The sequence below is a fragment of the Porites lutea genome (genome assembly GCF_958299795.1).
Source record: "Porites lutea chromosome 5 unlocalized genomic scaffold, jaPorLute2.1 SUPER_5_unloc_2, whole genome shotgun sequence".
Classification (NCBI taxonomy): Eukaryota; Metazoa; Cnidaria; class Anthozoa; order Scleractinia; family Poritidae; genus Porites; species Porites lutea.
Window position 1 is genome coordinate 95,127 of NW_027332289.1, and position 13,466 is coordinate 108,592.

The following is a 13,466-nucleotide window of genomic DNA, read 5'->3' on the forward strand; positions in this document are numbered from 1 at the left end:
TAGTCCCTAGGCGTTATATTTTGCCCGTTGTCAGCGCGAAGTCTGGGAAAGAGCGGGAGAGTCTCGCTATTTCGATGACGTCACAGTTCACGGTAGAGTCCAAGACCCAGTTGGTCGAAAGCCGATTAGCGCTAACTCAGGATTAAAGTTTAATCTTGGTTTCTTATTCGTTTGCTCAAAAGCATTTTCCAGGACAATTTTCACTATTCTTGATAGAGCATCAATTCATTACATTACAGGCAAAAAGAAATAAACCGAATGTGCTTTTTAAGTTTTCATATCTGAATTTATACTTCGCACTAACCCTGAGTTATCTTAACCCTGCTTTGAACAACCCCAACCTCGTCCACAGGGCGCTTTTTCCCTGGCTTTGGGGGTGGGGCGGGAAAAGGCCCTGGCATCGACTAGTCACATGACCACCAAACAACCAGAATTCGTGGGTGTACTAAATTAGCATACGATCGTATACGATAAACAAAACATCGAAGATGGCGTTAGACCAGAGTTTTTATCAGTGCTTCGCCCGGTCGGATTTTCCCTGAAACGGTAACTTTCCATCACTTAATTTTAACCCTCTTCTAGTAAAGTGTTTCGAATCTATCCTGAAAGACTAGGATGTTATTGTAGTCTTCCCAACTGGATCTGGCAAGTCGATGCTATTTCACGGCTGTCCCGTTCTCGCCACGATAAAGAACAACTAAAGTTACTCTTGTAAGCACAAAGCCAACCCGGCAACTAATGAGGTTCGCGTGGCGAACGGAAACCATGGTCTTGCTTGCTCACAAAGTGGCAATAACAAAACAATCCAAACATTAAGCTTATTCAAAAGCGATTACCAAGGAAGGAAATACGCGCTTTAGTCAAAGACTCATATTATCTTTAGAAAAACACTAAGCTGGAGTCTGCTAGTCACAAAGCAATTCTCCATAGTTGATGCACCTTCAGTTTAAGCTGCACTTCATTCTTTTAATTTTGGACCTGTAAATCACTATCCGTAATAATTTAACAGCCTCAAAAGTATATAAGAAAACTAACAAACTGGAACCAGCGTGATACAACATTGCAGAAAAACATTACATTCACGGACTAAAGAAAATGGCTTAGTTATTCAGCTCCAAATGGCACTTTGGAAAAAATGAAAACCCTTATTCAACCGTAATAAAAATCTTTGCGCTTGAAAAGAGGTCAAAGAAACTGCTCTTGCATCAGAGGGCAAATCCTGCCCACCAGGAACAAAAACCACGGTAAATCGAAGTGTGTGCCATGATCTCTCAGTGCGAAACAAGCGGCTAAAATCACATTTGCTCAGTGAAAATGTAGAACCTTCCAGAGCATAATCTACCCAGCAGACAAAAAATAACTTATTATAACAAGCATCCGTTTGGCATGAAGTAAAAGTCGTGTTGGCCTATCACTCCCTTTTATTGCGGCTCATCCACATTGTAATTAGTTTTAGTTTTTAACTTAAGCTTAACTGATGATTTCCCGTGTTTAAATAAAGATTTACGTACATACATACATACATCGAAGTTTTCGAATGGCATATCCTTTGATAGACGCTTCGACGGCTGATGCGAAGACGGTGAAATTTCCTCATCATGTCAAAGTATTTTCTTATAGCAAAATAAAGCGTTGTATAGTCTTAACTTTGTTTTTTTTATTTTATTTCACTGACGCAAACTTTCTATTTCTTTTTTTTCAAAATAAGGTTCCCTGTCGACAAGGCAAAGAATCTCTTGCGATGAAGGAACTATTCAAAGTATTAAAGGATCACAACGACAAGTTTATTGAGGACCTAGTAACATCTTCCTACCAACAGTGTTTTTTGACTGTGGCGGAGGGGTCTTTGAGCGATTCTGAATCAATGGATGTGGAGGAATGTGGAACGAACAACTTAGGCTGCGTTCGTGTCATCCAATCCTCGTTTAATTGTATTGTTTCTGAAGCAATAGATAAAATGATGGGTGCGAAAATAGGGATTGATCGTTATGACTTGGATGGTAACAGCCAAGAATCCCAAGAAGAAAGAACAAGTGACAGCATGGAACCACGGCTAGGTGACAAGCTTACAGTCCTCATAAATGATATCTCGATTGCAATGAGGAGGCTGGAATACGCCCTTTACAGGGGCACTGTTTATAAAAAGTGTGAAGGTGCCACTTACACCTACTCCTACAAGTGTGATGTGAAGGCGTTTGTGAACAGTCTAGCTGCAAATGAGTCATTTAAGGCAAGACTGCTGAGAGACATGAAAAAAGTTATCGATATCCTGGCTGACCCTGATTTTGAAGTAACTCGTCCCATTGTTGTCGACTACAACCTCATAGAGGTAAACGAAGGGAAATGTTGGTCTGTCTCGAAAAGACGGTTCTTGAACAACGCAATTCCAGCAGAGAAAATGGGCCCTGTGACTCCCAGGGCTTTCTCGCGTTATGATCCCTCCAAAGTCCCGCAGCCTAAATACTTCCAAGACGTTTTGAAAAAGAGCCTGACAGAAAACGAGATTGGTTTGTTTTGCGAAGATTTCTTGAGGCTGCTGAATTTCAAACGAAAGAAGCACAAAGAGAGAGGGCCGTACCTTGTCGGTGAGCCCGACAGCGGGGAGACAAGGTTGCTTTACCCAATACTGGGGTTGATTCACCACAGCAACGTAGCAACTGTAACCAAGCAAAAACTGTTCAACAAGGCAATGATTGGCAAGAACACCGAGGTGATATTCATTGAAGAGGCCACTCTGTCGACCCTCGATGTGGACGACTGGAAGATACTCACTCAAGGGGGGTACACAGCCTGCGATGTCAAGTACAAAACAGCCCAGTCATTTTTCAATCGATGTCCCATGTTCATGACAGGCACAGCAAAAACTTCAATTCAAGGAGGAAGATCAGCAGGCTATGGACCGAAGGCTAAGGTATTACTGCTTCAAAAGCCTGTCAAGTCCAAAAAAGAAGGCCGCCCAGTGGCTGCGCAAGCACCCTATAGAATGTGTTGTGTAGGCTGCATCGAAAGCGAGGGTAGATACAGATGAAGAAGAAAGTTTTGATGACGACGACGAAGACGCGGAGAGAAACGCACCAAACGACAAAGGCGCACTGCTGGAGACGGAGAAAGAGGTTTTAAGAAATGTGCAGTTGACGGACCTCTTAGCTGATTTACGCTCAAATCCCCGAGACGAAGAGGATACTGCAGGAGACGATAACGGGGACCAAATCGTGGATGCCGATGATGACGATGAAACCATACACGCCTTAAAGGACTCGCTCGCACAAACTTTACCGGGGTCTTTGGATAACCGTCACCTCAGCATCTCACTGAAAAAAGTGTTTAGAGCAAAATGAAGAGAGGATGCGGCGGGAGATACAACGGCACGAAAGATTTCAACAGCGTCTCAGATCGAAGGGCGTCTCCGAAGAAAATGTACATTTAGTACCCCACGATCCAAACGAGCCTCTTCCCACACCGATAAGAAATTATCTGGGCACTCACGAACAGATGAAAGCCAGGGCGGATCGAAAAGAGAAGAAGAAGAGGGCAAGGGAAGCATTCCAGTCACCATGGTTGAGGAATACAGCGAGGGAGTTAAACGAATGAATGGTCACCCTGGAATCAAGTATTACGCCTGACACGAGAGACTCAATGGATGCACCACGTGAAATCCTAGAAGAAAAGCTCAACGACCACCACAACAACTTAGGAACTCTTGGATGCCAGGAAGCCCTTGCGGAGAGGAAATAGGTCTGCGCGGAGCTCGGACTGTTGAGAAAGGAAGACCAACACTTGGTAAAAACCCTCTCCGAAGCGTTGCCAGTCCCGAGCTCGAGCCAGACAGAAGAAATGGAATGGGTATTAGAGCAAGAAAAACCCAGAACGCCGAATTCCTTTCACCACGACAACCTGGAACAATATGGCACGCAGTCGCCGTGCACGTTCAGCTACGTTAATGGATCTGAGGATAACAGCGACAATGACGAAGGGACATTTTTCATGACTCCAGTCCCTAGCAATGCAATGTCAGACCGAACCATAACCACTGAAGCCAGTAAGCGCAAGTGTTCCTCCTCAAGCCAGCGAGTTACGAAAAAACATTGCCAAAACAACAAAATAAACATGTATTTCTCGAGTCAACAGTAATTTATTTCTTCTTACAACAACAATAAAATGTTGCTTGTCATGTACTGAACCATATTGCTGATTGCCTTTGTCTTTCTTTATATTTCAAGGATATCTTTTATTCTGGGGTAGATGTAAAGTTTTAGGATAACTTAGAAAGTGATCCGAATCTTCGCGCTGCACGGCTCAGCAGTGAGTAGACTGTTCTTCCCTATTGAAAATGAAATTCGGAATCCCTGAGAATCGCTTTCCATTGACCGTAACCGAGTAGCTCAATGCCTGCTTTTAGATAATTGTTTTCTTCAGGGGTGAACATCAAACTCTTTCTTCTCGCCGGGAGATCTGTCACTATAAACGCATTTTCCCGCTTTAGTCTCGGGACACCTGAAAGACGCTTGGCTGGTGTTTCTGTGATCGTTTCTCCCTCGTCGTTAGAGCAATTATCGGTTTTGCTACCATTTTGACCCTCAGATGACGCAGAATTGCCTGAAAGCCTCGAGCGCACGTCTATTTCTAGCTCGGATTTGTTTTTTCAGTGCAATCGTTCTAAATATTCATGTGCTTTGCTCGCCACCTCGCGCGATAGCTGCTTCTGATAGTGAACCCTTACAACAACAGAGCTATGTTTCTGGTCCTCGGAGATTCTGCTCTGCGCTCTGCTGCTCAGCTGCCTGCAACTCGCAGTCTTCACAATCTGTCGATAGAGAGTTGGGTGAACGTATTTGCCCGTTGCATCGAAGACCAGTTTACTCATTAGCTCTCCCAGTTTATTGTGCTGCCCTCCATTTCTTGTCACCAATACAAAGGGGCAGGTCGGTCTGAGTAGGGGGCGAATGTGGTTGATGAAGCCATCCAACACTTGCATGCTCGTCTCAGTCAGGTAAAGAGAATCGAAGCCAAATTTTCCAGCCGTTTTGAACATTTTCTGGTCTATAAATCCACCGTTAGTCTAGGCTTTGTTCACCATTTCCACCGTTAAGTACTGATATGTCATGGGGCGCGAGCCCTTGCCCTTTATAAATAAATAGACGGCCAAAAATTTGGTAGCAAAAGATAAATCTGTTGGCAAAACAGCACCCGGTTTCTCCTTGCATGATTTCAGTACGCTTTCGTAGCGCGGTAAGTAGCGCCCCAAGACTTCCAACAGTTATTCTAGTGTGGCCCAGCGCCCCTTGGCTTCTAAGGCATCGATGTCCAGTTCGCTGGTCCACTGCAAGCGCATCATTTTGGAAATGGTTTTGCGCACTTTTTTCAAGTAAACTTCTGTTGAAGCCAGCCCTCTCAATACTGATTCCGATGCTCCATTCACTTTTCGATAATCCACAGTCTGTTTCTCTCTTTTCGATAATCCATAATCTGCAATGGCATCCAAGTAACCTATGCGTCCCGCGTGCCCCAGATTCCAATCACCCTGCATGGTATCAACAAACTTGAAAAGGAGATTCGGTGAACATAAACTAAAGTCCACAATGTCAAATGTGAGCTCCTCTTCGTCTTCGCAACAAAACTTGAGAAACTTTAAGCACTTGCTTAAGATCTGTTGTGCTTGTTGATCACTTTTACAGCCCCCACCACTGCCAGTTAGCCACGAAAAAAAGTTCTTGGCAATGTTGTTTGTAGGATCAAAAGAGGAGAAACCGGGTGCTGTTTTGCCAATAGATTTATCTTTTGCTACCAAATTTTTGGCCGTCTATTTATTTATCAAGGGCAAGGGCTCGCGCCCCATGACATATCAGTACTTAACGGTGGAAATGGTGAACCTTGTTGGTTTCATCGACATTAAGCGTATCGATTTCAGCACTGTCTGGCTTCTCATCGAAGTAATAGTACCAACTGTGTTTGTTCTTTACGTATTTTCTACAGCCTCTTTGCGTATTGAATCCATCGTGGTTGCAAATTTGCACTGGGCAGTGAAAAAGATCATCACAGTCATCCTCTTCTAAGTGAAGTCTCCTTGGTTTAGGCGATGCATTTGCTAACTTTGACCAGTTGCCATCCTTGCCTGGTATTTTCATCTTAAGCATTAGCTTGAAATCGATATCTTCCTAAAGTGTGCATGCACTTATACTAGCAAAAGGGTCCCCAAGAGATCATCCTATTCGCCAATGAGATTTTTGTTAGCCCATCTCTGCCCACACTTGGTCATTCTTGCCCTTACCACTTTGTTTTCTTACCCGTATTTGGTACACAATTAATCAAAAGGAACAAAGACACATGCCTGAACTTGCGCGGGCAAGCCCAAACAAGATTAAACATGTAGCGGGCAAGTCTCGTACCTAACTTGATTGTTGAAGGATATATGTTTTGATAAATTTGTATAGCGGAGGTGATGAACAGTAGTTTCAGATAGCCTACGGTAAATAGGAACTATTGTTCCCTATTCCTTTTTACACTTTGCGCAAAATGGAGCGCTAGTTCCTTTGTCACAAATTCGGAACCTGTTCCCATTTATACGCGGAACATAACACTCATCTTGAGGGAAAACAACCACCTCGATTAGGAACAATTCCGTTCCTGTTGGGCATGAATAGGTACAATTTGAACAGAACGGGAACAGGGCGTTCCGAACAGCAGTGGATTGCCAGTAAATAGGAACAATTTGTTCTTTACTGTGTCGAGCGAGGAATTAGATTGGGAACATTTGTTCCCCAATCATTTCGAAAGGAACATGAAAGGAAATCGGAACTGTTGAAAGAGAACCTTTTGTTCCTGAAAGGATAAAAGAGGAATCAGCTTTTTCTTTTGACTAGAATGAAAAGGAACTTTGTGTTCCAATTTGCTGCTAACTGACCAGATTGTTCCGAAACTTGCCGACCTTTGTTCCTAGTGGTTGTGAAGTAGACAAAAGTCACGCATATCCAAATTGAAGCAAAGGTAAGGGCAATAATTATGACTCGTTTCTTGTTATAAACCACTGGTAGTCATTGGGTTGTTGAGACCAGAAAGACGGGCGATCTTATAGAGCTTAGCCGCATTAAACCTGGATGGACTAAGAGACCCCTGAAAAACAAACCAGTATCGTGCCACATATTTACTTATCCGACCAGTGTAACGAAGCTAAAAGCGTCCAGACCGTTCGTCAAATGCCCTGGGTTATTATTTTAATTGTTGATGAATGTAAACCCTAGCAATAAAAAAACCCCAGCTTTCTTTTCGTTCAATATTTAATTCTAGATCTTGCCTTTTACTATGTTTTTTTTTCGAACACTGGATGTACAAACACACCTCTCACAACCCCCCCCCCCCCCCCAACATTTGCTGGTGAGCTAGTGCCAACACAGGCAACCCAGACGTAGCCTACAGTGTCAACGTGGAGAAAATCTGGTCGATCAGAGCTACAATATTCTACTGAAGAATAATTTTAAAATATGTAATATTTCAAAAAATATATCTTTTCCTTTATTTCTTTGTGTATTAATTCAAACTACTTTGTATTTAGCGGATAGTACCTAAGCTTACCTACGAGTGTAAAATTCGACAAAATGCCACTAAACCTGCGAGGATTGACAAGGAAATGTTCAGTTAAAGGTATATTAGCTATGTTTTGTTATATTTGAACTGCTAGGCTATTTTAGTTCGGTAATAGGGTTTTTAAATGTGGCGGCTCGTAACAGTGTCAGATTCGATAAGAAACAAAGAAATTTTTAAGGGAAAATAGACCAGGACAATTCAATACACAAAGAGATAATGATACAGATATATTTTCACTACTTTTTTTTTACTAGAGACCTTAAAATCATCTAGACCTATTTCAAATCTGAGTCGTTAAAGTCGACTGGTGTAAAAACGGGACGCATTAAAGTAGAGGATAACATTGAAAAAAAGCGTTTTCTGAAAAAAAAGTTCCGAAAATAAAATAAACAACACTGACTCTCCTCTGTCTTTTCTGGAGGATTTGGGCATAAATGTGCCCTAGATTATAGCGTCCTGTTTTTATACTTGACGCATTTAACGTCTAACGACGTACTCAACAAAAGACGTTAATGTAGGTCATCCTGAGGGCGTTAAAATGTATCTTTCTTAGTCGATTTAACGTTTTTATACTCGCATAAAAAAGGCCAGTTTACTTCGATCTTTCTGACAATTTATTACCAAAGTAACTTAATCGTAAAAATGGACGAAAAAGGTTTAACACAACATTTCGATGTCGCCATGACATCATTATCAATGCGTTGATGTAAATGCCGGTTCGTGTAGCCGACATACTTTGCATCGCACAGATCACATTGGTAATTATACACCACTCATTGTTGATTTATTAAGGATGGTTTAGGCTCACCCATATTAAGAACATTAACAATTTTTTGGCTCGCAAATACTGGTTGAAGGATGTGGCCAATTGTTTTGCTCAGGTGGGAGAGTTTTTTCTTCACCTCATCGGCCGACTTTTGATCTTTGAATGGCAAGATCACTCGGTGACTGTTATTTCCGTCGGGCAATCGAGCTGACTCGCTATCTTTTCGCCCCATGCAAGGGAATCCTGTATCCGGGAAAATTTTGCCTATGGAATCCGTAGTACTGGGTTTTGGAATCCGGAATACGCTCAAGAAATCCGGAATCCTACTAACGATAGGAATCCGGAATCCAAGTTCTACCGACCAATACTGAAATCAAGTAACTGGAATCCGGAATCCAAGACTATCCTTGATTCCCTTATATGGAGTGAATCTTTAGTCTTCACCGAACCGATGAAGTGAGAGATGGTGGAATTAATAAGGCTCTCAGGGTATTTGAGTTACGATTGAATGTGAACGTTTTAAGTCAATGTTTACGATACTCAAGTACCCTGAGAGCCTTATTACTTCTGCGGGGCGCGAAGTAAAGGATTCGCGACGCTCAGGAATGTCCCAAATTTGCTTTTTTGGGACAAGATTGGGCAAGCAAAGGCCGTGGATCTTCGGTCTGAATCGGCTATTCGACGAATTGAGAACCGAATTACTTCGGGATATCACGAGATCACTTCGAGTTCTTTGGTGTATTCTTTATTTCTTTTTTCATTCGTGGAAGATAGAATTATTATTTTGGCTTGCCCAGGGTTTGAACCGGCTCACGTGTGACCCGTCAGGTCAGATGAGATCCTAACTTGAGGGATTAACCGATTGCGCCGCTGCTACTCAAGGTAATGTGAGATGTGAAAAATAACTATAAGTTATGCACTAGGTACGGGATAAGGTTGGGCACGCAAGTTGGTACCTTTTCCGTTTGTTTCGGGTATATGACGTAGTGACACCGGAATGAGTTCGAAATATCTCGAGATCACTTCGAGTTCTTTAGGCTTCGAGGAATATTTCAGTCGGAGCATAAAATACTAAAAGGAATTATGACGCTCAGGAATGTCGTAAACTTGCAGTTGGTTGCCGAAGTGCGGGCGGAAGTTGTTGGAGATGTCTCGAGATCAGCTCGAGTTTTTTAGTTCATCTGAGGAATAAAGAAATCTTATTTTTGGCTCACTCGGGGTTTGTAGTGACTCATCATCGCCCCGTTAGATCACCCAGGAGATCACGGAGACGAGACCGTAGCAAAAAAAAATCAAAGATCGGTGATTTGTGAGTTTATTTATTCATTTATTTTTTAATTTGGGCGAACGGCAAATTGATGTTTTACCAGGGATATATTTGCAGAACGTCGAATAGTCAGTGTGCGAGGATTACTTATTTTAGGCTTATAGTAAACTGAGTGAAACCGGAAGTAGAGTTTGGGCATTCTTTGAAAAGTGATTTTGTGCAAATTGTTTTTTTCTAAGTGTAAAGACATTTAGCAATACAAATTTGGAAATGCTAATGCCTTTTAAAAGGAAAAAGCTTTCAGTTCCCATTAGCGTAGCTAAAAAATGGTTCATTTATGTTACATGTTGAGGCTCCCTATTGAATGTGAAGAGAAGAGGATCGAAATGCACCAATCAGAGATTGACAATTTGAAGCGAATGTTTCCTGAGAGGTCATCTGAATTTGTTGAATCTTTGATCTTATTTTATGATTGGTTTATTGTGTAGGGAGAAAGGGATGATTAGGGACGAGTTTAACCTGAAATCAGGCTCAATTTTCGTTTCGCTTTGTAAATAAAGTTCCGGCGGGCAAGGCGAAACGAAACGACAGCCTGTCAAAAACCTTCTACGAAATGTCTACTGCCCACTTTTTTAATTGATTGACATTTGCCAAATCAGCCAACCAAAATTACTTCCGTTTCTTGTTTTTTTAGTACCCAAATTTTCTCGCTGACTTAAAAAATAGCTTTAATCTTTTTATTTTTTTAACTAAAAATAAAACAGTCATCAGCACAATCACATTGCACTTCTTACGAGATTAAAGACGATCTCGAAGGTTATTTCTGTTGGCGTCTAAGGTAAAAAGTTTTTGAAAAGACGGCGACACCAGATGTTCTAGTTTTAATATTTTGGCTAGGCGCACTCGAATTTAAAATACTGAAATTTCTCTTTTCCTGGTGCCTTTATATTTTCCTCGGCAATTTTCCCAGATTTTCAGTACATAAATCTTTAAAAATCTTGCAGAAATATATCGCAAACTTTTTCAAAGGATATATATAAATTATCTCAGAACAAACCAAACGAGTTTTCAAGTGTCTTAATTTAGTCCCGTGAGTCCACTTGCAATTTGCGAATTTACAAGAGAAACAAACGTCTAAATTTTTTAAATCGATGTAATATATCATATTATCACTTTGGAAAGACGAAACGACACTACTTAAACTACATGCTCAACTGACCTATAAAGAAAACGAAAAACAATATTACCTTCTAATTCTCCTTTTAGGGAGAGGGGTAAGTAGAACATTGTGCGCAGTGTAAATAAAGGGATGGCTTGCCTTCTTTGACTATTTTAATAGAATCTTTAATCTAATCTTTTTGCAATTATTTTAATAAATGGTCATAAAGTTGATTTCTAGTGTCTTAAGGAACGTGTCTGGTTTTATTGCTAGCAATTATTAGTCGCGTATTTCAACTGATCCTTGTTAAGTTATTAATTGTTTTTTTTGTGTGTGTGTTTTTATAATAACAAGTCAAGATGCTCCCTTGGGGTTTTTACCGCACAGCTAATTTGTATGCAACGGTGGGCTTGTGAACTCGCATAATTACCTGACTAACGGCGTGTGAAACGCTGATACTTCAATAGTTTTTCATTTCCTCGAGATAGATAGGAGAAAACGCGGTTCTACAATAGTCAGACAAAATTGAAATAGAGACTTTTTAGCTCCACTTTGTGTATATGTGTGTTTGTTTTGTTTATATATCCGAGTTTTAGCGCTAAATGAGAAGACATAAACTAAATTGAAATAAAGACTTTTCAACTCCACTTTCTGTATGTGTTTTGTTTATATATCTGAGTTTTAGCGCTAAATGATATAGGAAGCAGTTTCTTGCTTTGCTAGGTGATCGCTCCTCTTAATCCTATTTTCCTTTTAATAGACGGTCCGTAAACCGGCGAGCACAAGTTACTTCACGGGCAAGTCGAGGCAAGCCTATTGTGCCTATTGTGCCTATTGTGTTCTTTCAAGAAACGACTATCCACTTCATTATATATGGAAGAAGGCGCGTAATTAGATGGAGGAACGCATTTTTTCCCTAGGTTATAACAATGGGTGATGTCATGGACTCGACCGTCATGCATATTAATAAGGGGAACGCACACGAAACGGAAGGGAACGCACCAACGAGGCTTAATTTCCAACCTAGTATACTACTAAAGTTGCTATAAGATTAATTAGTTCAATCGAGCAGGATAAAAACCGGCATAATCTAGATTCATACAGCAAAAATGGAAAACAAAATTACAAACAGTGCAAAAATGTCCAATAAAGGGTGGATAAAAGCAAGATTGCAGTACTTACAGCGCGGTTATAAAGCTAGTGAAGCGACATCACGAGCCTCCTGTTTTTCTTTACTTTAACGCCTTTTATGGCTGACTTGCTTGATTCTGTATGGTATAATTGTCCATTTTAACGGATTTTTACCCTAAAAAGGTTACCTAGAATTTTCGGGAACCTTTTTTCTGGCTGAAATTATCGAAAAGGTAAGTTTTGAACTCTATAATTTTCGGATCACCAGACTTTCAGCTAGGAAATCCGAACGGATGAAAAATTTTTAGGCGATAAAAATATGCCTATATCTACTGTTTAAATACCAAAATACGTTTAACAATGCTATGTTTAAGTGGTTTTCAACTATATTCTCGTTGGGTGCCCCTGTATTTTTACAGTTGTCTTGGCACCGCTAGTCTAGGCGGGCCAAGAATCATACGAATAGAAAATAACTGCAATAAAAATAACTTAAAGGTAAAAAGAAGCAGAAAGCAAGAGAGATTCATCAGTTTTCAAATAAATATGGAGCGGTTAACTAATTGAAAAATTTATAATAATCTTACGAAGAAAAACATATGAAAAAGATGCATTTAAAACTCTATGAAAAGAAAACAAAACATTAGCTCGCTGTTTTAGAGGCAGGATTACAAAAAAATTGGTTCTGCTTTTTTCACTTTAAGAATAATTTCATCTATTTCATAATAAGTATCGCCACTCTCCAGTATATCAAGCAGTGATGCAGGAATATTAAATTTGAATTTGTGTTTGGAAAGTGTGCGCAACATAGTCGGTATCTCATTCCACCAAATCTCGAGAAAGAGTTTTTTTGGATTTCAAGATTCGATTTTTTTATATAAAACTTTTGAGACGTAGACGACCTAGTGCCATATGAATAAATACGAGAAAGTGGAAGGAACAATTCCTGAATGTTTGTAGGTACTAAGTTGTTTCTCACGTCAGACATTGTTTCTGCTATGAGCTGATAGTAGAGAAAGTTGGTAATATGTTTGTACTGATAAAGAGGGGAATGGCAGGATCAGGAGGTTTAGCGAAGTGAATAAAGTGAAGAGCGCGTTTCTGAAGGACTAGAAGCTTGTTTAGTTGTGATTTGCTTGCTTGACCCCATGCAATTAGACCGTATGGAAGATAGGGTGCTATCAGAGAGTGATAAATGGAAATAAGTGTGCTAAAGGGAACAAAATGTCGCAGTTTCGATAATAGCCCAACAGTTCCACTGAATTGTTAAAAGAATTGTGTCAGTGTGGTTATTCCAAGAAAGTTTGTAGTCTATCAGAACCCCTAAATATTAACAAACTCTCTACACTTTTATTGTTTATGTTTATTAGTACTAGGATCGTATATATACAATTTAGGTGTAAAGGGGAGTTTCTTTTGGTGTGGGCGAAAAATAACAAAGTTAGATTTTTTAAGGTTTAAACTAATACCCCATTCACACTAACTAAACATGTTTAACTAAACACAGTTTAGATAAACACTGGTTTAACTAAACGTGTTTTACTAAAAAAAACCGTTCACATCGA

The 13,466-nt window shown here is 40.4% G+C and overlaps 1 pseudogene; it reads right to left on the bottom strand.

The window, feature by feature from the left end:
* Positions 1-4,252: 4,252 nt before the first annotated feature.
* On the bottom strand, positions 4,253-6,125 carry LOC140925391 (uncharacterized; annotated as a pseudogene).
* Between the last annotated feature and the right edge of the window lie 7,341 nt (positions 6,126-13,466).